The sequence below is a fragment of the Oncorhynchus clarkii genome, chromosome 3, assembly GCF_045791955.1.
Source record: "Oncorhynchus clarkii lewisi isolate Uvic-CL-2024 chromosome 3, UVic_Ocla_1.0, whole genome shotgun sequence".
Taxonomy (NCBI): domain Eukaryota; kingdom Metazoa; phylum Chordata; class Actinopteri; order Salmoniformes; family Salmonidae; genus Oncorhynchus; species Oncorhynchus clarkii.
Window position 1 is genome coordinate 83259580 of NC_092149.1, and position 26835 is coordinate 83286414.

A 26835-nucleotide genomic window follows, 5' to 3' on the forward strand; every position below is an offset into this window, starting at 1 on the left:
ACAGCAGGGAGTCACATCCAAAATAACTCTATTCTGTAGGGACACAGCAGGGAGACACATCCACAAGGCCTCTATTATGTAGGGACACAGCAGGGAGACACATCCACAAGGTCTCTATTCTGTAGGGACACAGCAGGGAGACACATTCACAAGGTCTCTATTCTGTAGGGACTCAGCATGGAGACACATCCACAAGGTCTCTATTCTGTAGGGACACAGCAGGGAGACACATCCACAAGGTCTCTATTCTGTAGGGACACTGCAGGAAGACACGTCCACAAGGTCTCTATTCTGTAGGGACACAGCAGGGAGACACATCCACAAGGTCTCTATTCTGTAGGGACACAGCAGGGAGACACATCCACAAGGTCTCTATTCTGTAGGGACACAGCAGGGAGACACATCCACAAGGCCTCTATTCTGCCAGAACACAGCAGGGAGACACATCCACAAGGTCTCTGGCTCCTTTGGTTCCTTTTCACACCGACCAAAAAGTAATTCCCAGTAAATGTCCAAGATGTTTAAAAGTCTTGCCAAAAAAGTATTCATTGGTAATAATTTTTCAGACAAGTGGACAGCCCAGTACTCACTCTCTTCGTGTGCCCAACAGACAGCAGTGAGGTAAGTGGTGGTTTCCTGGCCTGGCACGTCTCGTATGCTGCCTCTGTTGGGTCTTCTAACTGTCATTATAGTTGACGTTCCATTCTTCCAACAATCCAGAAGATCGTTACATTACTTTCAAATTTGGAAAAAATATTTGAGGTGCAATAGTGTCGATTTGTCAGGATGTTTTTCGCTCGCTAGCTTTATTCAGTTCAAGGGATGCGAGCACCACAGTACGTAGACATGCGCAAACATGTACAGTTTACCCCAAGTAATACCAACAAAACATGTTTAGGCACGACGCATGCACACAATATGTGCAAAGCTGTCATCAAGGAAAAGGGTGGCTATTTGAAGAATCTCAAATATATATATACATTTTTTTAGATTTGTTTATTAACACTTTTTTGGTTACTACATGATTCCATGTGTGTTATTTCATAGTGTTGATGTCTTCATTATTATTCTACAATGTAGAAAATAGTAAAAAATAAAGAAAAACCTTTGAATGAGTAGGTGTCCAAACTTTTGTCTGGTTCTGGATGTATTTTTAATTTGGCTTTGGCCGTAATACCTTTTCTATTTCCATTATCACAATGCAGGCATTTACTGGCCATGATCTCCGTCTGTCAAGCTCTCACAATATATACATCCAAATCTCCTTCAGAGACGCGTGTTTGTGGGCATTTAAAGAGTTAAAAAATACATTTGAACAATATTTTATTTCAATGAGGCTTCCCTTAAATGTTGATCCAAAAACTGTCACGGAGGAGGATGACTTTTGAGGGAAAAAAAATTAAAGAAAACAAAACAAAACAAAATGAGAAAACAAATCAAATCTCAGAGCCTCCAACCATCCCTCTGTCCCGGGGGTCCCTCATCATCATCTCAGCATCATCTACGTGTCTGCGTGGCTGTATTTGAGCCCTGTTAACATGGCTAGTCCCTCGTACAGTGTACCCAGTCCAGGACACAGACCAGACACCTTACATGTCAGTGTTCATTACTTCTGTACTGTAAGCACAGGAAAAACACCCAGGCCACATTCTTCCACCGAAGATGGCATTCCTCGATGATTCATAGTCATTGGATTGGTGTAAACCGTGTGTCACATTACCACCGATCGGCACACAGTTTCTCTTCCCTGTAAGAATGATTCACCTGTAACAAAGTCAACCAAGTTGTCATGCTAATATGAAGAAATCGTTTGTTTGGTATTAGCCCTGAGGCTAGTCAATAGACAACGCCAAAACTAGGCCTACAGTGTCCCAGGACAGAACTCGTTGAATGATTCACAGCGGGGACATCCACACTAAGCCCTGTGTGGTGGTGATCTGCTCTGTTACCATGACGCTGAGCTAGGCGTGTCGCGGTAGCCGACACCTTCTCAGCCCTGAAACTAAACCCAGTGAAACTACTGGCGGTCGGTTCCCTCTCTTCTCTGTCTAAATCTCCCTCAGCCAGTTCGTCTGCTGATTGTACACAGGTACGGTATGTTACCTCCCTTTATTGTGTCAGCATACTGACAGATCTGTTTTTAATGGGTGTGTTTAGTGGGTGTGTTTAGTGGTGTTTAGTGGGTTTGTTTAGTGGATGTGTTTAGTGGATGTGTTCAGTGGGTGTGTTTAGTGGGTGTGTTCAGTGGGTGTGTTTAGTGGTGTTTAGTGGATGTGTTTAGTGGGTGTGTTCAGTGGGAGTGTTTAGTGGATGTGTTTAGTGGATGTGTTCAGTGGGTGTGTTTAGTGGATGTGTTTAGTGGATGTGTTCAGTGGGTGTGTTCAGTGGATGTGTTTAGTGGGTGTGTTCAGTGGGTGTGTTTAGTGGATGTGTTTAGTGGGTGTGTTTAGTGGGTGTGTTTAGTGTGTGTGTTTAGTGGATGTGTTTAGTAGGTGTTTTTAGTGGATGTGTTTAGTGGATGTGTTCAGTGGGTGCTACTAAGAGTGATAGAAAAACAGACTTTTCAGATGTTCTTGTTCCTCACTCTTCTCCTCCCATCTTTTTCTTCTCCTTTTCCACCCTTCTTTCTATCTCTTTCTGTCACTCTTTCAGGAGGGTTATTTTGCTTCACATTTTCCCCTGTTATTATTCTGTGTCCCATTTCCTCCTCTCCTATTGGTCAGCTGTTTATCACGTGACTTCAGTCTCACAGCCGATGATATCATGAGTCTCCTTTTTCAAATCAAATCCAATTAAATAGTATTAGTCACGTGCGCTGAATATACAACAGGTGTAGAGCTTACAGTGAAACGCTTACTTACGAGCTCGTAACAAACAATGCTGTTTTATGAAAAAATAAGTGTTAAGTAAAAAAATATATAAGAAAAAAATATAAAATAATAGTAACAAATAATTAAACAGCAGAGGTAAAATAACAATAGTCAATGTGGAGGCTATATACAGGGTATTACGGTACAGAGTCAATGTGGAGGCTATATACAGGGTATTACGGTACAGAGTCAATGTGGCGGCTATATACAGGATATTACGGTACAGAGTCAATGTGGAGGCTATATACAGGGTATTACGGTACAGAGTCAATGTGCAGGCTATATACAGGGTATTACGGTACAGAGTCAATGTGGAGGCTATATACAGGGTATTACGGTACAGAGTCAATATGGAGGCTATATACAAGGGGTACCGGTACAGAGTCAATGTGGAGGCTATATACAGGGTATTACGGTACAGAGTCAATGTGGAGGCTATATACGGGTATTACAGTACAGAGTCAATGTGGAGGCTATATACAGGGGGTACCGGTACAGAGTCAATGTGGAGGCTATATACAGGGTGTTACGGTACAGAGTCAATGTGCGGGGTAATTGAGGTAATATGTATATGGAGGGAGAGTTAAAGTGACTATGCATAGATAATAACAGAGAGTAGCAGCAGCGTAAAACAGGGGTCTGGGTAGCCCTTTGATTAGCTGTTCAGGAGTGTTAGGGCTTGGGGGGTAGAAGCTGTTATGAAGCCTTTTGGACCTAGACTTGGCGCTCCAGTACCGCTTGCCGTGCTGTACCAGAGAGAACACTCTCTGACTTGGGTGGCTGGAGTTTTTGACAATTTTTAGGGCCTTCCTCTGACACCGCCTGGTATAGAGGTCCTGGATGGCAGGCACCTTGGCCACAGTGATGTACTGGGCCATACGCACTACTCTCTGTAGAGCCTTGGGTTGGAGGCCGAGCAGTTGCCATACCAGGCACGGATGCAACCAGTCAGGATATTCTCGATGGTGCAGCTGTAGAACGTTTTGAGGATCTGAGGACCCATGCCAAATCTTTCCAGTCTCCAGAAAATAGGGAAATAGGCTTTGTTGTGCCCTCTTCATGACTGTCTTGGTGTGCTTGGACCATGTTAGTTTGTTGTTGATGTGGACACCAAGGAACTTGAAGCTCTCAACCTGCTCTACTACAGCCCCGTCGATGAGAATTGGGGCGTGCTCTGTCCTCCGTTTCCTGTCGTCCACAATCATCTCCTTTGTCTTGATCACGTTGAGGGAGAGGTTATTGTCCTGGCACCACACGGCCAGGTTTCTGACCTCCTCCCTATAGGCTGTCTAATCATTATCGGTGATCAGGCCTACCACCGATGTGTCATTGGCAAACTTGATGATGATGTTGGAGTAGTGCCTGGCCGTGCAGTCATGAGTGAACAGGGAGTACAGGAGGGGACTGAGCACGCACCCCTGAAGGGCCCCCGTGTTAATGATCAGCGTGGCGGATGTGTTGTTACTTATCCTTACCACCTGGGGGCGGCCCGTCAGGAAGTCCAGGAGCCAGTTGCAGAGGGAGGTGTTTAGTCCAAAGGGTCCTTTGAGGGCACCATGATGTTAAACGCTGAGCTGTAGTCAATGAACAGCATTCTCACATACCTTCTCTTTGTGAATTTGCCCGCCTGCTCCTCTGTTTGTTCCCTGTGTCTGCATTAATGTCGTTGTGAGTTCATGTCCAGACACTGTCCTGTTCCCATGTTTAATCCCTGTGCCTGCTTCTCGTCTACCAGCCTCGCCCCTTACAGATACAAATAACGCAACAAAAAAACACACACATGAGAAGAATTGGTTAATAAGGGATCGTAAAATGGCAACCCATTTCCTCCAGCGCCATTATATTTATAATTTGTATTATTCAGGCATGCACACCCAGAGTTAGACAGCCACAAGTGAATCTCCTTTTAATGCTCACATTATTGTCAACTCGAAGCGTCCTCTCTCCTGGCTCTCATTAGCTGAGCCTTCCGTTAGTGACACGGTGGCTTTAATCAGTAAAAGTCTCTGTCTGTGTCGCTAATGTTAGCCGTTAACAGAACTCTCATCAGACATGTATGACACCTCTAGACCTTTTGATTAAAGGTTAACCTCCGCATTCCCTGGCTCCTCTATATTGACGCTTAACTGACAGTACCACAATTCACAGAGGATACTTCAATCCTAGGCAGGTGTCAATCAAACAGACTGACAGCCTACAAGGAGCCAACAGGCTGACTGAAGATCATTGAATCCTTCCTCCATCCATCTTATCCCTCCCACCCATGATATGTGGTCCGACAGCACACCTCCATAATACTTCCATCCTCATCCCCTCCTGTCCCCATCCTGGGTTCCCTTCAGCCCAGAGCTCCATTCTCATCCTCTCCTGTCCCCATCCTGGGTTCCCTGCAGCCCAGAGCCCCATCCTCATCCCCTCCGGTCCCCATCCTGGGTTCCCTGCAGCCCAGAGCTCCATCCTCATCCTCTCCTGTCCCTATCCTGGGTTCCGTGCATCCCAGAGCTCCATCCTCATCCCCTCCTGTCCCCATCCTGGGTTCCCTGCAGCCCAGAGCTCCATCCTCATCCCCTCCGGTCCCCATCATGGGTTCCCTGCAGCCAAGAGCTCCATCCTCATCCTCTCCTGTCCCCATCATGGGTTCCCTGCAGCCCAGAGCTCCATCCTCATCCCCTCCGGTCCCCATCCTGGGTTCCCTGCAGCCCAGAGCTCCATCCTCATCCCCTCCGGTCCCCATCCTGGGTTCCCTGCAGCCAAGAGCTCCATCCTCATCCCCTCCTGTCCCCATCCTGGGTTCCCCGCAGTACAGAGCTCCATTCTCTCTACACACAGACATATGTGTCAATCTCTTTGTGTTGTTGTGTTGTTGTCTTGTGTTGTTTGTGTTGTTGTCTGTGCGCAACATTGTAAGTACCATATTTTGTGCTGCTAGCTTGTTGTATTGCTGCCATGTTGTGTTGCTACCATGTTGTTTTGTCATGTGTTGCTGCCATGCTGTGTTGCTGCTATGCTGTGTTGCTGCCATGCTGTGTTGCTGCCATGCTGTGTTGTCATGTGTTGCTGCCATGCTGTGTTACTGCCATGCTGTGTTGTCATGTGTTGCTGCAATGCTGTGTTGCTGCCATGCTGTGTTGTCATGTGTTGTTGCCATGCTTGCCAGAAACAAAGACCTTTCTTCTAAAACTCGTCAGTCTATTCTTGTTCTGAAAAATGAAGGCTATTCTATGCGAGAGATTGCCAAGAAACTGAAGATCTCGTATAACGCTGTGTACTACTCTCTTCACAGAACAGCGCAAACTGTCTCTAACCAGATTAGAAAGAGGAGTTGGATGCCCCGGTGCACAACTGAGCAAGAGGACAAGTAGATTAGAGTGTCTAGTTTGAGAAACAGATACCTCACAAGTCCTCAACTGCCAGCTTCATTAAATAGTACCCGCAAAGCACCAGTCTCAACGTCAACAGTGAAGAGGAGACTCCGGGATGCTGGCCTTCTAGGCAGAGTTGTAAAGAAAAAAAGATATCTCACACTGGCCAATAAAAATAAAAGATTAAGAAGGGCAAAAGAACACAGGCACTGGACAGAGGAAGTGTTGTGGTGTCTCTCATGTCGTGATGTGTGTTTTGTCCTATATTTTTATTGTATGTTATGTTATGTTTTATTTTATGTTTTATTTTTCATCCCCGTTCTCGCAGGAGACATTTTGCTTTTTGCCTTTTGGCATGTCGTCATTGTAAAGAATAATTTGTTCTTCACTAAATTAAAAAATAATAATACATTTACGTGATTTCCTGGACCACTACCAGGCTTATTTCTGCATCTCATAGAGCCCAGGAGATATAGGAGAAACTGTGAGAATCTCATCGCCAGGATTAGTTTAATTGGTAGAGACACACACACACACCCACCCACACCCTCAACTTCTCACTGCTTCTTTGTAAAGACAAAGGTCTCTTTAATCAGCGTTATCAGCTTGGGGTGATAATGTTATTTCTTAACACTCAGTAGTGTGTGATTAAATCGACGAGGTCGAGATCCCCTTCCGTCTTGGGAAAAGTGACAAAATAACAAGGTGATTCAATTTATGTTGTTTTGTTTTAATGGCTGGCGAGGAGTTTTGCATATACAGTGCCTTGGGATGTATTCAGACCCCTTGACTTTTTCCACATTTTGCTACGCTACAGCCTCAATCTAAACTTGATTAATATTTTTTTCCCTCATCAATCTACACAGAATAATAATGACAAAGGAAAAACAGTTTTTATTTATGTTTGCATGTATTCAGACCCTTTACATTGTTGATGCACATTTGGCAGCGATTACAGTCTCGAGTCTTATTGTGACGCTACAAGCTTGGCACACCTGTATTGGGGAGTTTCTCCCATTCTTCTCTGCAGATCCTCTCAAGCTCTGCCAGGTTGGATGGAGAGTGTTGCTGCCCAGCTATTTTCAGGTCTCTCCAGAGATGTTCCATCAGGTTCAGGTCCGGGCTCTGGCTGGGCCACTCAAGGACACTCAGAGACTTGTCCCGAAGCCACTCCTGTGTTGTCTTGACTGTGTGCTTAGGGTCTTTGTCCTGTTGGAAGGTGAACCTTCAACACAGTCTGAGGTCCTGAGAGCTCTGGAACAGGTTTTCATCAAGGATGACTCTGTACTTTGCTCCGTTCATCTTTCCCTCGATCCTGACTAGTCTCCCTGTCCCTGTGCTGAAAAACATCCCAAGAGCATGATGCTGCCACCACCATGCTTCACAGTAGGGATTGTGCCAGGTTTCCTCCAGACGTGACGCTTAGCATTCAGGCCAAAGAGTTAAATATTGGTTTCATCAGACCAGAGAATTTTTTTTCTCGTGTTCTGAGTCTTTAGGTGCTTTTTGACAAACTCCAAGCGGGCTGTCATACGCCTTTTACTGAGGAGTGGCTTCCGTCTGGCCACTCTACCATGAAGGCCTGATTGGTGGAGTGCTGCAGAGATTGTTGTCCTTCTGGAAGGTTCTCCCATCTCCACAGAGGAACTCTGGTGGTCCTTCAGAGTGACCATCAGGTTCTTGGTCACCTCCCTGACCAAGGACCTTCTCCCCCGATTGCTCAATTTGGCCTGCTGCCTGTCTTGGAAGAGTCTTGGTGGTTCCAAACCACTTTGTTCTTGGGGACTTTCAATGCTGCATAAATAGTTTTGGTACCCTTCCCCAGAACTGTGCCTCGACACAATCGTGTCTCGGAGTGCTATGGACAATTCCTTCGAACCTCATAGCTTGTTTTTTTGCTCTAACATACACTGTTAACTGTGGGACTTTATATAGACAGGTGTGTACCTTTCCAAATCATGTCCAATCAATTGAATTTACCACAGGTGGACTCCAATCAAGTTGAAGAAACATCTCAAACAATGCAAACAGGATGCACCTGAGCTCAACTTCATGTCTAATAGCAAAGGGATTGCATGCTTATATTATTAAGGTATTATTATTATATATTATATATAGTTAGTCAAGGGGTCTAAATACTTTCCGAAAGGTAGACATATAAACGAATTCAACTGCCGCTGTGATGAGAAATCTTTTAGTGAAAGGTTGGAGTGTTTTGACAATGGGATGGGAAACAGGTGCCAAAACAATGGACACCTCTGGGAAAGAGAGAGAGAGAGAGAGAGAGAGAGTAAACGAGAGCGAGAGAGAGATGAAGAGAGAGAGAGAGAGAGAGAGAGAGAGAGAGAGAGAGAGAGAGAGAGAGAGAGGAAAGAGAGAGAGAGAGAGAGAGAGAGAGGGAGGAAAGAGAGAGAGAAGGAGAGAGAGAGAGAGAGAGAGAGTAAACGAGAGAGAGAGAGAGGAAAGAGAGAGAGAGAGAGGAAAGAGAGAGAGAAGGAGAGAGAGAGAGTAAACGAGAGAGAGAGAAAGAGAGGAAAGAGAGAGAGAAGGAGAGAGAGAGTAAACGAGAGAGAGAGAAAGAGAGGAAAGAGAGAGAGAGCGAGAGAGAAAGAAATATATATATATACAGTTGAAGTTTACATACACTAAGTTGACTGTGCCTTTAAAAAGCTTGGAAAATTCCAGAAAATGATGTAAACGCTACTGATAGGCTAATTGACATCATTTGAGTCAATTAGAGGTGTACCTGTGGATGTATTTCAAGGCCTACCTTCAAACTCAGTGTCTCTTTGCTTGACGTCACGGGAAAATCAAAAGACACCAGACAAGATCTCAGAAAATAAATTGATCACCTCCAATAGTCTGGTTCATCCTTGCGAGCAATTTCCAAATGCCCGAAGGTACCGCGTTCATCTGTACAAACAATAGTGAGTATAAACACCATGGGACCACGCAGCCGTCATACCGCTCAGGAAGGAGACATGTTCTGTCTCCTAGAGATGAACTTACTTTGGTGTGAAAAGGTCAAATGAATCCTAGAAGACCAGCAAAGGACATTTTCTTTATATACCTTTATTTAACTAGGCAAGTCAGTTATGAACAACTTGTTATTTTTAATGACAACAGTGGGTTAACTGCCTGTTCAGGGGCAGAATGACAGATTTGTACCTTGTCAGCTCAGGGATTTGAACTTCCAACCTTCCAGTTTCTAGTCCATCACTCTAACCACTAGGCTACCCTGCCACCCCTTTGTGAAGATACTGGAGGAAACAGGTACAAAAGTATCTATATCCACAGGAATGCGAGTCCTATATCGACATAACCTGAAAGTCCGGTCAGCAAGGAAGAAGCCACTGCTCCAAAATAGGCATAAAAAAGTACACTGTACATGGGGAAAAATATTGTACTTTTTGGAGAAATGTCCTCTGGTCTGATAAAACAAAAATAGAACTGTTTGGCCATAATGACCATCGTTATATTTGGAGGAAAAAGGTGGAGGTTTGCAAGCCGAAGAACACCATCACAACCGAGAAGCACGGGGGTGACAGCTTTGCTGCAGGAGGGACTGGTGCACTTCACAAAATAGATGGCATCATGAGGAGAGAGAATTATGTGCATATATTGAAGCAACATCTCAAGACATCAGTCAGGAAGATAAAGCTTGGTCGCAAATGGGTCTTCCAAATGGACAATGACCCCAAGCATACTTCCAAAGTTGTGGCAAAATGGCTTAAGGACAACAAAGCCCTGATCTCAATCCTATAGAAAATATATGGGCAGAACTGAAAAAGCGTGTGCAAGAAAGGAGGCCTACAAACCTGACTCAGTCATACCAGCTCTGTCAGGTGGAATGGGTCAAAATGTCAGGAATTGTGAAGGTGTATGGTGTACGTAAACATCCGACTTGAACTGTACATTTATATATATATATACAGAGAGAGAGAGAGAGAGAGAGAGAGATTGAGAGAGAGAGAGAGAGAGAGAGAGGGAGAGAGAGAGAGTTAGAAAGAGAGAGAGAGAGGGGGAGGGAGGGAGAGAGAGAGATTGAGAGAGAGATGGAGGGAGAGATGGAGGGAGAGAGAGAGAGAGTTAGAGGGAGAAAGAGAGAGAGAGAGGAGAGAGAGAGAGAGAGAGAGAGAGAGAGAGAGAGAGAGAGAGAGAGAGAGAGAGAGAGAGAGAGAGAGGGAGAGTTAGAGGGAGAAAGAGAGAGAGGGGCAGGGAGGGAGAGAGAGAGTTAGAGGGAGAAAGAGAGAGAGAGAGAGAGAGAGAGAGAGAGAGAGAGAGAGAGAGATGGAGGGAGGGAGGGAGAGATGGAGAGAGAGAGAGAGAGAGAGAGAGAGAGAGAGAGAGAGAGAGAGAGAGAGAGAGAGAGAGAGAGAGAGATGGAGGGAGGGAGAGATGGAGGGATTGAATTGAATTGAGAGAGAGAGAGATGGAGGGAGAGAGAGAGAGAGTTAGAGAGGGAGAGTTAGAGGGAGAAAGAGAGAGAGGGGGAGGGAGGGAGAGAGAGAGAGAGAGAGAGAGAGAGAGAGAGAGAGAGAGAGAGGGAGAGTTAGAGGGAGAAAGAGAGAGAGGGGCAGGGAGGGAGAGAGAGAGTTAGAGGGAGAAAGAGAGAGAGAGAGAGAGAGAGAGAGAGAGAGAGAGAGAGAGAGATGGAGGGAGGGAGGGAGAGATGGAGGGAGAGAAAGAGAGAGAGAGAGAGAGAGAGAGAGAGAGAGAGAGAGAGAGAGAGAGAGAGAGAGAGAGATGGAGGGAGGGAGAGATGGAGGGATTGAATTGAATTGAGAGAGAGAGAGATGGAGGGAGAGAGAGAGAGAGTTAGAGAGGGAGAGTTAGAGGGAGAAAGAGAGAGAGGGGGAGGGAGGGAGAGAGAGAGAGAGAGAGAGAGAGAGAGAGAGAGAGAGAGAGAGAGAGAGAGAGAGAGAGAGAGAGAGAGAGATGGAGGGAGGGAGGGAGAGATGGAGGGAGAGAGAGAGAGAGTTAGAGGGAGAAAGAGAGAGAGAGAGAGAGAGAGAGAGAGAGAGAGAGAGAGAGGGAGGGAGAGAGAGAGAGAGAGAGAGAGAAAGAGAGAGGGAGAGTTAGAGGGAGAAAGAGAGAGAGAGAGAGAGAGAGAGAGAGAGAGAGAGAGAGAGAGAGAGAGAGAGAGAGAGAGAGAGAGAGAGAGAGAGAGAGAGAGAGAGAGAGAGAGAGAGAGAGAGAGAGAGAGAGAGAGAGAGAGAGAGAGAGAGGGAGAGTTAGAGAGATGGAGGGAGGGAGAGATGGAGGGAGAGAAAGAGAGAGATAGAGAGAGAGAGAGAGAGAGAGAGAGATGGAGGGAGGGAGAGATGGAGGGATTGAATTGAATTGAGAGAGAGAGAGAGATGTAACAGAGATGATAGAAAGAGAGTTGTAACAGAGATGATAGAGAGAGAGATGTAACAGAGATGATAGAGAGAGAGATGTAACAGAGATGATAGAAAGAGAGTTGTAACAGAGATGATAGAGAGAGAGATGTAACAGAGATGATAGAGAGAGAGATGTAACAGAGATGGATAATACGGATGGGGAATAACGAAACAATAATCAAAAGGCGGGAATATTTGTGAGGGGGGAAGGTTTAGGGAGAGAATGTAATTACGGAGAGGATAAGAGAGGACAGGGGAAAGGAAGGGATCATGTGAGAGTGATGGAGGACAAGAGAAAGACGATAGGACAAGTGCAGGGTGACAGAGACATGAATATATGAAGTACATGATCTCGTGTGCCTTCATTATGCAGGAATAACATTCCATTCATTATGCAGGAATAACATTCCATTCATTATGCAGGAATAACATTCCATTCATTATGCAGGAATAACATTCCATTCATTATGCAGGAATAACATTCCATTCATTATGCAGGAATAACATTCCATTCATTATGCAGGAATAACATTCCATTCATTATGCAGGAATAACATTCCATTCATTATGCAGGAATAACATTATATTCATTATGCAGGAATAACATTATATTCAGTATGCAGGAATAACATGATATTAATTTTGCAGGAATAACATTCCATTCGGTATGCAGGAATAACATTATTTTCATTATGCAGGAATAACATTCCATTCATTATGCAGGAATAACATTCCATTCATTATGCAGGAATAACATAGGTCACGTAGGTAGGTCACGTCACTGACATTGTCATATTATCGTTTTCTCTTTGACTGATGATGAGACAATGTTGTGGCAACGTAGTGGTACATTAAAGTGAGGTTATGGGAAGGTAGTGAGTGGTACATTACAGTGAGATTATGGGAAGATAGTGGTACATTAAAGTGAGGTTATATGAAAGTCGTGGTAATATTAAAGTGAGGTTATGGGATGGTAGTGGTACATTAAAGTGAGGTTATGGGAAGGTAGTGGTACATTAAAGTCAGGTCGTGGGAACAGTATGTGTACACAGAAGTACTGGGACACACTGATATGGTTCTGTGGGAGTCTGTGGGTACGCCTGGGTGAGTTAGGGCACTGATCCTGCACTCTCTCACTCACTCTCCTACCATCATCCTCACACACATACACACACACACACACACAGACACACAGTGTGTGTGTGTATGTGTGTGTGTGTATGTGTGTGTGTGTGTGTAAGTGAGTGTGTGTATGTGTGTGATTGTGTGTGTGTGTGTGTGTGTGTGTGTGTGTGTGTGTGTGTGTGTGTGCGTGTGTGTAAGTGAGTGTGTGTATGTGTGTGTATGTGTGTGTGTGTGTGTGTGTGTATGTGTGTGTGTCTGTGTGTGTGTGTGTGTGTGTGTGTGTGTGTGAATAGGGAGTATGTCATGCTTGCAAGTTGACAGACTGTCTGATTAGGTTCCAATGTTTAATGACATGACAGTCACTCATTAGGTGTTCCCACCTGTCAATCACCTCAAGGTTCTCTCCTCTTTGATCCTTTCGCTGTCTTCTCACCAATCAACCACACACTTCCCGAAGAGCAACCACATCCTGTTAAAAGAGCAGCCACATCCTGTTAAAAGAGCAGCCACTTCCTGTTAAAAGAGCAGCCACATCCTGTTAAAAGAGTAACCACATCCTGTTAAAAGAGCAACCATCTTGCTAAAAGAGCAACCACATCCTGTTAAAATAGCAGCCATCTTGCTATAAGAGCAGCCACATCCTGCTAAAAGAGCAACCACATCCTGTTAAAAGAGCAGCCACATCCTGTTAAAAGAGCAACCACATCCTGTTAAAAGAGCAACCACATCCTGCTAAAAGAGCAACCGCATCCTGCTAAAAGAGCAACCACATCCTGCTAAAAGAGCAACCACATCCTGCTAAAAGAGCAGCCACATCCTGCTAAAAGAGCAACCACATCCTGTTAAAAGAGCAGCCACATCCTGTTAAAAGAGCAGCCACATCTATAATATCTGTTGTGTTCAGAAGGCTGACATGTTCAGAACATTGCAGATAGAATTGTGATATACAGAACTGGCACAATTACTCTCTATGTCAAGAAATCTAGACTACAGTCGTGGCCAAAAGTTTTGAGAATGACACAAATATTAATTTTCACAAATTCTGCTGCTTCAGTTTGCATGATGTCAATTTGCACATACTCCAGAATATTATGGAGTGATCAGATGAATTGCAAATAATTGCAAAGTCCCTCTTTGCCATGCAGATGTACTGAATCGCCAGAAACATTTCCACTGCATTTCAGCCCTGCCACAAAAGGACCAGCTGACATCATGTCAGTGATACTCTCGTTAACACAGGTGTGAGTGTTGATGAGGACAAGGCTGGAGATCACTCTGTCATGCTGATTGAGTTTGAATAACAGACTGGAAGCTTCAAAAGGAAGGTGGTGCTTGGAATCATTGTTCTTCCTCTGTCAACCATGGTTAACTGCAAGGAAACACATGCCGTCATCATTGCTTTGCACAAAAAGGGCTTCACAGGCAAGGATATTGCTGCCAGTAAGATTGCACCGAAATTAACCATTTATCGGATCATCAAGAACTTCAAGGAGAAAGGTCAAGTTGTTCAATTGTTGTGAAGAAGGGCGCCCAAGAAAGTCCAGCAAGCACCAGGACCGTCTCCTAAAGTTGGTTCAGCTGCGGGATCGGGGCACCACCAGTACAGAGTTTACTCAGGAATGGCAGCGGGTGGGTGTGAGTGCATCTGCACGCACAGTGAGGCGAAGAATTTGGAGGATGGCCTGGTGTCAAGAAGGACAGCAAAGAAGCCACTTCTCTCCAGGAAAAATATCGGGGACATACTGATATTCTGCAAAAGGTACAGGGATTGGACTGCTGAGGACTGGCCAATTGTGCGTCGCCCCACGGACCTCCCGATCGCAGCCGGTTACGACAGAGCCTGGGCGCGAACCCAGGGAATCTGATGGCACAGCTGGCGTTGCAGTACAGCACCAGCCACCCGGGAGGCACTACCCAGCTTATCTTAACTCCACTTACCCATCTTATCTTAACTCCACTATCTATCTTAACTCAACTACCTATCTTATCTTAACTCAACTACCTATCTTATCTTAACTCCACTACCTATCTTATCTTAACTCCACTACCTATCTTAACTCCGCTACCTATCTTATCTTAACTCCGCTACCTATCTTATCTTTATTTATTTATTTATTTATTTCACCTTTATTTAAGCAGGTAGGCAAGTTGAGAACAAGTTCTCATTTACAATTGCGACCTGGCCAAGATAAAGCAAAGCAGTTCGACAGATACAACGACACAGAGTTACACATGGAATAAAGCAAACATACAGTCAATAATACAGTGTAAACAAGTATATACGATGTGAGCAAATGAGGTGAGATAAGGGAGGTAAAGGCAAAAAAAAGGCCATGGTGGCAAAGTAAATACAATATAGCAAGTAAAACACTGGAATGGAAGATTTGCAATGGAAGAATGTGCAAAGTAGAAATAAAAATAATGGGGTGCAAAGGAGCAAAATAAATAAATAAAATACAGTAGGGAAAGAGGTAGTTGTTTGGGCTAAATTATAGGTGGGCTATGTACAGGTGCAGTAATCTGTGAGCTGCTCTGACAGTTGGTGCTTAAAGCTAGTGAGGGAGATAAGTGTTTCCAGTTTCAGAGATCTTAACTCCGCTACCTTTCTTATCTTAACTCCACTACCTATCTTATCTTAACTCCACTACCGATCTTAACTCCGCTACCTATCTTATCTTAACTCCGCTACCTATCTTAACTCCACTACCTATCTTAACTCCACTACCGATCTTAACTCCACTACCTATCTTAACTCCACTACCTATCTTAACTCCACTACCGATCTTAACTCCACTACCTATCTTAACTCCACTACCGATCTTAACTCCACTACCTATCTTAACTCCACTACCGATCTTAACTCCACTACCTATCTTAACTCCACTACCGATCTTAACTCCACTACCTATCTTAACTCCACTACCTATCTTAACTCCACTACCTATCTTAACTCAACTACCTATCTTATCTTAACTCAACTACCTATCTTATCTTAACTCCACTACCTATCTTAACTCCACTACCTATCATAACTCAACTACCTACCTTATCTTAACTCAACTACCTATCTTATCTTAACTCCACTACCTATCTTAACTCCGCTACCTATCTGAACTCCGCTACCTTTCTTATCTTAACTCCGCTACCGTTCTTATCTTAACTCTGCTACCTATCTGAACTCCGCTACCTATCATATCTTAACTCCACTACCTATCTTAACTCCGCTACCTTTCTTATCTTAACTCCGCTACCTATCATATCTTAACTCCACTACCTATCTCAACTCCGCTACCTATCATATCTTAACTCCACTACCTATCATATCTTAACTCCACTACCTATCTTAACTCCGCTACCTATCATATCTTAACTCCACTTCCTATCATATCTTAACTCCACTACCTATCTATTCTTAACTCTGCTGCCTATCTTATCTTAACTCCGCTACCTAGCTTAACTCCTTTACCGAGCCTAGTACGTAACAGAATCTTTCATAGTGACATTTTCACAGACACTTACCCAATATATCTGGCTCTGAATATGGATTTAAATCTCCTCCCAGGGATTTGCAATATGGTCCATTTGTATCCACTCATATAGGCTACATAAATATGCATCAGAGAGTAGGAAGAGAGAGACACATTACCGCGATCATAACTCCCAACCACAGCAGCTAATGAACTAAAGCCTGTTATATATTATGGTAATGTATACAGCTGGCAGTGTGATGTGCTTGTATGGCAGGAGAGGAGAGATGAATGAGGGATGGTGATGAATACAGCAGGCAGGCAGGCAGGCAGACAGCCAGACAGACAGGCAGGCAGGCAGGCAGGCAGGCAGGCAGGCAGACAGACAGGCAGGCAGGTAGGCAGACAGACAGACAGACAGACAGACAGACAGACAGACAGACAGGCAGGCAGGCAGGCAGACAGACAGACAGACAGACAGACAGACAGACAGACAGACAGACAGACAGACAGACGGGACAGGCAGGCAGACAGACAGACGAGACAGACAGATGGGACAGGCAGACAGACCAGACAGACCAGACAGACAGTCGAGACAGACCGACAGACAGACAGACGGGACAGACAGACAGGCAGAGTGGTGGTGGGTCCCCTTGATAAAGATTCCCTGATTGATGAAAGAGAAACCAAATCATCACTCTCTCTCTACACCTCTCTCTGCTGCCTCTCTCCCCCCTCTTACATACCCAGGGTGGTGGAGGAGACCCAGGGGGTAGGGTGTGTGTGACTATTGATGCAGGGAGTCTCAGGGATGATATGCCCAGTAGGAGGTATTATAGACAGAGAGTGAGTGAGTGCAGCGAAAGAAGAAGAGAGGAGAGGGGTAGAGAACAATGCCCGTCCTGTGCTGGCAGAATGGGCTGGAAGCAAAGATAGCATCGCCGCCCCAGTCAATGACCCAGTCTGTCTCCTGCTCCTCCCAGAAGCACATTCAACACAGAGAGAGAGAGAGCGAGAGAGAAAGCGAGAGAGAGCGAGAGAGAGAGAGAGAGAGAGAGATGTATTCGGAAATGGTGTGAGACAGCGAGAAAGGGGAGAGACAGTAGGGGAGAGACAGTTGGGGAAAGACAGACAGAGACAGAAGTACAACATGGTGAGCTGAGGCAGCAAAAACACTGCATTCCGTCATGAATGAACGCTCCCTTCCTTCTTGCTCTTCAAAACCAAAGACCCTCTAGTCTACAAGATACTCCACTGCCACTTAATTTTCCACAGTCTGCTCTCACTGTCCTTCAAATCAGAGCGTCACAATTATTTCTCAATTTTAGTATCTCTGCTCTTTCACATACAGCTCAAAATAACCCTTACAAGCCAGGACACGTTTCAGTGAAGATATGTAATGAAGGGGTGTTTTCAATCCGTATCGCAGAAGTATCGCGGAAGATCAGCCTTATAATGTAAAGGCCCAGTGCAGTCAAAATCGACACATTCCATGTGTTTTATATACAGTATATGTCCATACTATGAGGTTGGAATAATATGGGGAAATTGTATTAAAGCTGTATAAGAGTTCTTTGAAAACATCAACCTGAAATTTCTGCCTGTTTTGGCGGGATGAAGTATAAGCCTGCTTGGCGAAATCACCAGCAAGTAAATTAGTTAATCGACCAATAATACAGGGAGTTTTAAACCTCTCTGCCAATAACAGCTAGTTTTCAGGTTACATATCCCTCCCATTTGGCTAGTGCAATTAGGCCCCTCACTCAGACCACTCCCAGACAGTTCTAGCAAATTTCTGTTTGAGAAATTGCTCTTTGCAATTTTTTGTACATTTTTGATATTTTTAATTGAAAACAATCACACTCTCACTCACTCAACTGCATCGCGCCGGCTGGCGCATTGGGCAGCAACAAAGATTCTCTATTTCTGTCTGTCTCTGGTCATCTTCTCCACCGTGCCCCTCCTCTGCTGATGTTGTTGTAGCTCTGTCTCTATTGTTCTCCGTCATGTTGTCTTTGGGCCTCACCCCTCTTACGTAATTCCCTCTGGAGTCCAATGGACTTGGGATGGATTCTGAACTCTTTCTCAGTCCGAGCCAGCTCCAGCGACGTCTCTCCAGTATGGCATCCATGGCTTCTTTATTAGTTTGAGGAGGTTGGTGTTTTGATATTGTGTTCGTCCAGAAGATGTGCATGATTTTCTGGAGACAAGTTTTGTGGAAGGTATCTATTGGTAGCTTGTATTTCCTCATTTAATTTCTAAACCGTACCAGCTTTCTAGAATGTTGGAAAATTCCATAAGCCAACTTGCATTTGGTTTTTTGGTGTTCAGTGCTCCCATCTTCACATAACCAGTTTCCCTTAGGCTTTCACTGATGGCGATCATACACATGGGGGATTCTGGGAGATATTTTGGCATCCAGTTGTAGAAGTGTAATTGGTTGCTGTTTCTGTAGCATAAGAGCTTTACAGGATGGGGGATGATAGCACCATGACTAACTGTCTACCATTTCTGGTTTCGAGAGATTTTGGAGATTATTTGTTAGTCCTCTCCCCTAGCCTTTTGTCTTTCTGATGATGGATTACTGTCTCAAACCACGTGAGACCAGACAGGCTTCGGGTCGTGTACAAGTTGCCCCTGGCACATCAAGCCCAACCAACTCCTGCTGCTGTTCAGTGAAAGCTATAACCGAAAGCCAACAGAATATGTTGATTTTTGGTTTTAGCAGTTCACATCAGCAGCGCGAGACAGAAAAACGATCACAGTAAGGGAACTTAATTGTTACCCAGATATGATTTGATATTGAGATAAAAATCGGGTACTTTAGCCTCCCGGGTGGCGCAGTGGTTAAGGGTGCTGTACTGCAGCGCCAGCTGTGCCATCAGAGTCCTGGGTTCGCGCCCAGGCTCTGTCGTAACCAGCCGCGACCGGGGAGGTCCGTGGGGCGACGCACAATTGGCCTAGCGTCGCCCGAGTTAGGGAGGGCTTGGTCGGTAGGGGTGTCCTTGTCTCATCGCGCACCAGTGACTCCTGTGGTGGGCTGGGCGCAGTGTACGCTAGCCAAGGTGGCCAGGTGCACAGTGTTTCCTCCGGCGCATTGGTGCGGCTGGCTTCCGGGTTGGATGTGCGCTGTGTTAAAGAAGCAGCGGCTTGGTTGGTTGTGTATCGGAGGACGCATGACTTTCAACCTTCGTCTCTCCCGAGCCCGTACGGGAGTTGTAGTGATGAGACAAGATAGTAGCTAGTACAACAATTGGATACTACGAAATTGGGGAGAAAAAGGGGTAAAAATAAAAAAAAACCTTTTAAGGGCAATGTTACTGCGTTCAAAGTAAACAATGCAAAGGTCGGCTCAATCAGTGTTGTTCTGTTCAATCAATGCAACAGATTTAATTCTATCAATTCTGATATTTTTCACACTAATTCGACTTTTGACCAATCACATCAGATCTTTTTTTATATTTTCATTAATTTTTTAAATATTTTTTAGAGCTGATCAGATTGGTCAATAGAACAATTAGTGAAAAAAATTTCAGAATAATCCTTCCTGTGGAACTATAGCCCAGGTTCCTTCCTGTTGAACTATAGCCCAGGTTCCTTCCTGTGGAACTATAGCCCAGGTTCCTTCCTGTGGAACTATAGCCCAGGTTCCTTCCTGTGGAACTATAGCCCAAGTTCCTTCCTGTGGAACTATAGCCCAGGTTCCGTCCTGTGGAACTATAGCCCAGGTTCCGTCCTGTGTAAATATAGCCCAGGTTCCTTCCTGTGGAACTATAGCCCAGGTTCCTTCCTGTGGAACTATAGCCCAGGTTCCGTCCTGTGGAACTATAACCCAGGTTCCGTCCTGTGGAACTATAGCCCAGGTTCCGTCCTGTGTAAATATAGCCCAGGTTCCGTCCTGTGTAAATATAGCCCAGGTTCCTTCCTGTGGAACTATAGCCCAAGTTCCTTCCTGTGGAACTATAGCCCAGGTTCCTTCCTGTGGAACTATAGCCCAGGTTCCTTCCTGTGGAACTATAGCCCAGGTTCCTTCCTGTTGAACTATAGCCCAGGTTCCTTCCTGTTGAACTATAGCCCAGGTTCCGTCCTGTGGAACTATAGCCCAGGTTCCTTCCTGTTGAACTATAGCCCAGGTTCCTTCCTGTTGAACTATAGCCCAAGTTCCTTCCTGTTGAACTATAGCCCAGGTTCCTTCCTGTGTAAATATAGCCCAGGTTCCTTCCTGTGGAACTATAGCCCAGGTTCCGTCCTGTGGAACTATAGCCCAGGTTCCTTCCTGTTGAACTATAGCCCAGGTTCCTTCCTGTGGAACTATAGCCCAGGTTCCTTCCTGTGGAACTATAGCCCAGGTTCCGTCCTGTGGAACTATAACCCAGGTTCCGTCCTGTGGAACTATAGCCCAGGTTCCGGCCTGTGTAAATAAAGCCCAGGTTCCTTCCTGTGGAACTATAGCCCAGGTTCCGTCCTGTGGAACTATAGCCCAGGTTCCGTCCTGTGGAACTATAGCCCAGGTTCCGTCCTGTGTAAATATAGCCCAGGTTGCCCAGATGTGCTACTAATGTTTCAGCCTCTCTCAATGTGAACATGTGACACACAGGGACAATAGGAGCAGGAATAAGCTCTGTAATTACATTTAAGCTGAAGAGAGCTCTCTCTTTCTCGCTCTCACACACACTCACACACACAGACACCCTAGGTTAGCATGAGGGACGTTCCAGACTCTTGAGGTAAATGCCTGCTAATCTTAACCCCACCCTGATCTCTGCCTCACTAAGAGGTAATTACACTGATGTCTTAGGTGTGTGTGTGTGTGTGTGTTTGTGTTTGTGTGTGTGTGTGTGTGTGTGTGTGTGTGTGTGTGTGTGTGAGTGCGTGCGTGCGTGCGTGTGCGTGAGAGAGAGAGAGAGAGAGAGAGAATGAGAGAATGAGAGAATGCAATAACGAAAGAGAAAAGTTGGTAGAGCGTGACGGTTGCCACGGCAGGATATGGGATTTGATTCTCACAATGGACCACTACCTTAAGTCGCTTTGGATAAGACTGTCTGCTAAATGACTAGAATGTAAATAGGCTATTATCTAGTGTGGGCTTGTCCATAGATGAACATGTCAGTCAGTGTATGTCATTTTTTAAATTTAATTAGGCAAGTCAGTTAAGAACAAATTCGTATTTACAACGGCCAAACCCTGATGATGTGCACCGTCCTATGTGACTCCCAATCATGGCCTGTTGTGATACAGCCTGGATTTGAACCAGGGTGTCTGTAGTGACGTCAGTAGCACTGAGATGCAGTGCCTTCGACCGCTGCGCAGCTCGAGAGTTTGTTCTTACGGTATTAATGTCCTTTGATGAGGATGATAATATGTGTGAGTATTTTATTTAGGTTAGCTTTAATTTCGCAGATAAATTGGGGCTTCTATCAATGCAATGGTCTGCATTATTTCCAATCCCCGATATTTTTTTTGTATATATACAGTACCAGTCAAAAGCTTGGACCCATCTGCTCAATCAAGGGTTTTGCTTTATTTTTTACTATTTTCTACATTGTAGAATAATAGTGAAGACATCAAAACAATGAAATAACACATATGGAATCATGTAGTAACCACAAAAGTGTTAAACACATAAAAATATATTTTATATTTGAGATTCTTCAAAGTAGCCACCTTGATGACAACTTTTCACCTTTGACTGGTTTAAACACATAATATACACTAATATACACTAATATACACTAATATACACTAATATACACTACCTTTAAAAAGTTTGGGGTCACTTAGAAATGTCTGTGTTTTTGAAAGAAAAGCATATTTTTTTTATCCATTAAATTAACAAAAAATTTACCAGAAATGCAGTGTAGACATTGTTAATTTTGTAAATGACTATTGTAACTGGAAACTGCAGATTTTTTTAAATGGAATATCTACATAGGGGTACAGAGGCCCATTATCAGCAACCATCACTCCTGTGTTTCAATGACACGTTGTGTTAGCTAATCCAAGTTTGTCATTTTAAAAGGCTAATTGATCATTGGAAAACCCTTTTGCAATTACGTTAGCACAGCTGAAAACTGTTGTCCTGATTAAAGAAGCAATATAACTGGCCTTCTTTATGCTAGTTGAGTATCTGGAGCATCAGCATTTGTGGGTTCAATTACAGGCTCAAAATGGCCAGAAACAAAGACCTTTCTTCTGAAACTCGTCAGTCTATTCTTGTTCCGAGAAATGAAGGCTATTCCATGCAAGAAATTGCCAAGAAACTGAAGATCTCGTACAACGCTGTGTAGTACTCCCTTCACAGAACAGTGCAAACTGTCTCTAACCAGAATAGAAAGAGGAGTGGGAGGCCCCGGTGGACAACTGAGCAAGAGGACAAGTACATTAGAGTGTATAGTTTGAGAAACAGACACCTCACATGTCCTCAACTGGCAGCTTCATTAAATAGTACCCGCAAAACCCAAGTCTCAACGTCAACAGTGAAGAGGAGACTCCAGGATGCTGGTCTTCTAGGCAGAGTTCCTTTGTCCAGTATTTGTCTTCTTAATCTTTTCTTTTTCTTTTTCTTTTTCTTTTTTTATTGGCCAGTCTGAGATGTGGATTTTCTTTGCAACTCTGCCTAGAAGGCCAGCAGCCCCGAGTCGCCTCTTCACTGTTGACATTGAGACTAGTGTTTTGCCAAAATGCAGTGAAAGTAAGATACCTAGTTATGTACAACTGAATGCAGTCAACTGAAATGTGTCTTCCGCATTTACCCCAACCCCTCTAAATCAGAGAGGTGCAAGGGGCTGGCTTAATCGACATCCACATCTTTGGCGCCTGGGAAACAGTGGGTTAACTGCCTTGCTCAGGGGCAGAATTAATGATTTTTTACCTTGTCAGCTCGGGGATTCGATCCAGCAGCCAGCCTGCCACCCCAAGTATTCAGAGCCCTTGACTGTTACGTTACAGCCTTATTCTAAAATGGATTTCATCAATCCTCAGTAATCAATACCATTGACAAAGCGAAAACAGGTTTTACCTTATTTTCAAAAGCATTCTGACCTTGTGCTATGAGATTCGAAATTGAGCTCAGGTGCATCCTGTTTCCATTGATCATCCTTGAGATGTTTCTACAACTTGATTGGAGTCTACCTGTTGCAAATTAAATTGATTGGACATGATTTGGAAAGGAACACACCTGTCTATGTACGGTCCCACAGTTGACAGTGCAAGTCAGAGCAAAAACCAAGCCATGAGGTCGAAGGAATTGTCCGTAGAGGTTGAAGGAAGCCATGAGGTTGTCCGTAGAGCTCCAAGACAGGATTGTGTCGAGGCACAGATCTGGGGAAGGGTACCAACAATTTCTGCAGCATTGAAGATCCCCAGGAACACAGTGGCCACCATCATTCTTAAATGGAAGTTTTGAACCACGAAGACTCGTCCTTTTGCTGGTCTCCCGGCCAACCTGAGCAATCAGGGGAGAAGGGCCTTGGTCAGCAAGGTAACCATGAACCAGATGGTCACTCTGACAGAGCTCTAGAGTTCCTCTGTGGAGATGGGAGAACCTTCCTGAAGAACAACAATCTCTGCAGCACTCCGCCAATCAGGCCTTTATGGTAGAGTGGCCAGATGGAAGCCACTGCTCAGTGAAAGGCACATGACAGCCCGCTTGGAGTTTGCCAAAAGGCACCCAAAGGACTCTCAGACCATGAGAAACAAGATTCTCTGTTCTGATGAAACCAAGATTGAACTCTTTGGCCTGAATGCCAAGCGTCACGTCTGGAGGAAACCTGACACCATCCCTACTGTGAAGCATGGTGGTGGCAGCATCATGCTGTGGGGATGTTTTTCAGTGGCAGGGACTGGGAGACTAGTCAGGAGTAAAGACAGATCCTTGATGAGAATTTGCTCCAGAGCGCTCAGGACCTCAGACTGGGGTGAAGGTTCACCTTTCAACAGGACAACGACCCTAAGCACAAAGCGAAGACAACACAGGAGTGGCTTCAAATCTAAAACAAAATGTAATTGTCACTGTCATGACGTTGGCCTGGGGGTAGGTTTATGACAGTCATAAATACCTCTTTCCCCATTTTTCCTCTCTCTACCCCACTGATGTTACATTTGCAAACCCCTTTGGTTAACAAAGATTCTGGGAACATCGGAAGGTGGGGGGAAATGAACTATATTCTGGTAAACCGACCAATTGAACATATGCGGTGGTACTTAATGAATATGATGTCAGTTCGGTTGTCATCTGAGACATTCTCATCAATGATAAGATGAAATAAACTCTACAGTGGAAAGTCTACACATCAGAGTTATCGGATTCACATGGAATTGTTGTTCAATTTAAATGTTTGAATATGAAATTATTCGTGATGGGATGAAATGTGATTTTAGCTTCTAAAATGTGAGATTTGGGTTTTCATAAGGTCTCAGGGCTCTGCTCAATCAGTGGCCCGCCCCTGTGAAGGGACATGGGCTATAAAACTTTTCAAACACGCCCTCCTCTCCCTTCCTATATAAGCCCTTGACGACAATATAACCTCTTGTTCCGAGGATGTGAGGACGATGGTCCGATGTCAGAATGGTTCAGATAATAACTACAGAACGAAGCCAACATCAGCGTGAGCTTTGAACTTTGAACTCTTATTCACTACAGAAGTGATACCTCTTAGCCGTTGAGTTAGCAACAGCAACTGCAAACGAGGGTTTGGAAGGAACAGACAGAGTATCCCGTCTATCACAAAACGACGTTACTACAACGTAAGTGGCTAGAGATTTGAGGCAGTACGTTGGCAGCAGCCTCTCAATGTTAGTGATGGCTGTTTAAATCTGTTGAAACTAGGGGGCACTATTTTCATTTTTGGAAAAATAACGTTCCCAAAGTAAACGGGCTATTTTGTCAGGACAAGATGCTAGAATATGCATATAATTGACATCTTAGGATAGAAAACACTCTAAAGGTTCCAAAACTGTAAAAATATTGTCTGTGAGTATAACAGAACTGATATTGCAGGTGAAAGCCTGAGAAAAATCCAATCAGGAAGGGACTTATTTAGAAAGCTCTGCGTTCCTATGCGTCCCTATTGAGCAGTGAATGGGATATCAACCAAATTCCTTTTTCTATGGCTTCCCTAATGTGTCTAGTGTCACAATACATAGTTTCAGGCTTTTATTTTGAAAAATGAGCCTGAACGACAACATTGCATCAGTGGTCAGCTGGAGGCTGAATTCAGCGTTGTTTTGTGTATCAGTTCATGTGCCATGGAATCGGTACATCCCAACAATTTTGTGATCTATATGGCACAGCTGGCATTTTTGGTCCTTCAAACTGGTATACTTTTTTAATTATCACAATTTTATCTGTGGATATTTGTCATGTGCATGTGTGTGTGTGTGTGTGTGTGTGTGTGTGTGTGTGTTAGTGTGAGAGAGTGTGTGTGTGTGTGTGTGTAAGTGTGAGAGAGTGTGTGAGTGTGTTTGTGTTTGTGTGAGAGATAGAGTGTGTGTGTTTGTGTGTGTGTGTGTGTTCAGTATGTTGGTGAAGTGTAAAGTCAGGGGTTTGTGAATGGGCTGTGGAGCAGCAGTAAGGATCTGAGCAGATAAAGGGCCCATTGTGAGGCTGTAGGCACTATCAGCTCCTGAAAGACGATACGACGCGGCAGTGAGCATGGAAGTCTGCCCTGTCACAGGCCCAGCGAAACAGACCCTTTATCTAGAACCAGGACCCGCAAGAGTACACAAGAGCTCTGCAGAAGAGGGATAGGGGAGAAGGAAAGGAAGGAAGGAGGAGAGGAGAAATGAGGAGGTGTAGAGGTAGGGGAGAGTATGAGGAGGAAGAATAGGAGGAGGAGGTGGAGGAGGATGAGGAGGAAGAGGGGGTGGAGGAGGAGGAGGAGGAGTAGAGGAGGAGGGATTGAGAGGCAAGGATGAGATGATGGATGGCTGGCTGGATGGCTGGCTGGCTGGCTGGCTGGCTGGCTGGCTGGCTGGCTGGATGGCTGGATGGATGGATGGCTGGATGGCTGGATGGCTGGCTGGATGGATGGATGGACAGCTGGATGGATGGCTGGATGGATGGATGGCTGGCTGGCTGGCTGGCTGGCTGGCTGGCTGGCTGGTTGGTTGGATGGATGGACAGCTGGATGGATGGATGGCTGGATGGATGGATGGATGGATGGCTGGCTGGCTGGCTGGCTGGCTGGCTGGCTGGCTGGCTAGATGGCTGGCTGGCTGGCTGGCTGGCTGGCTGGCTGGCTGGATGGCTGGCTGGCTGGATGGCTGGCTGGATGGATGGATGGACAGCTGGATGGATGGCTGGATGGCTGGCTGGCTGGCTGGCTGGCTGGCTGGCTGGCTGGCTGGCTGGCTGGCTGGCTGGATGGCTGGCTGACTGACTGGCTGGTGGGATGGCTGGATGGCTGGATGGATGGATGGCTGGATGGCTGGATGGCTGGATGGATGGCTGGATGGATGGATGGATGGATGGCTGGATGGCTGGATAGATGGATGGCTGGCTGGCTGGCTGGATGGCTGGATGGCTGGATGGCTGGATGGCTGGCTGGATATCTGGCTGGCTGGCAGGCTGGCTGGCTGGCTGGCTAAAGGGGCTTTACCTTACATTTAAACATGCAAACATTAAGTC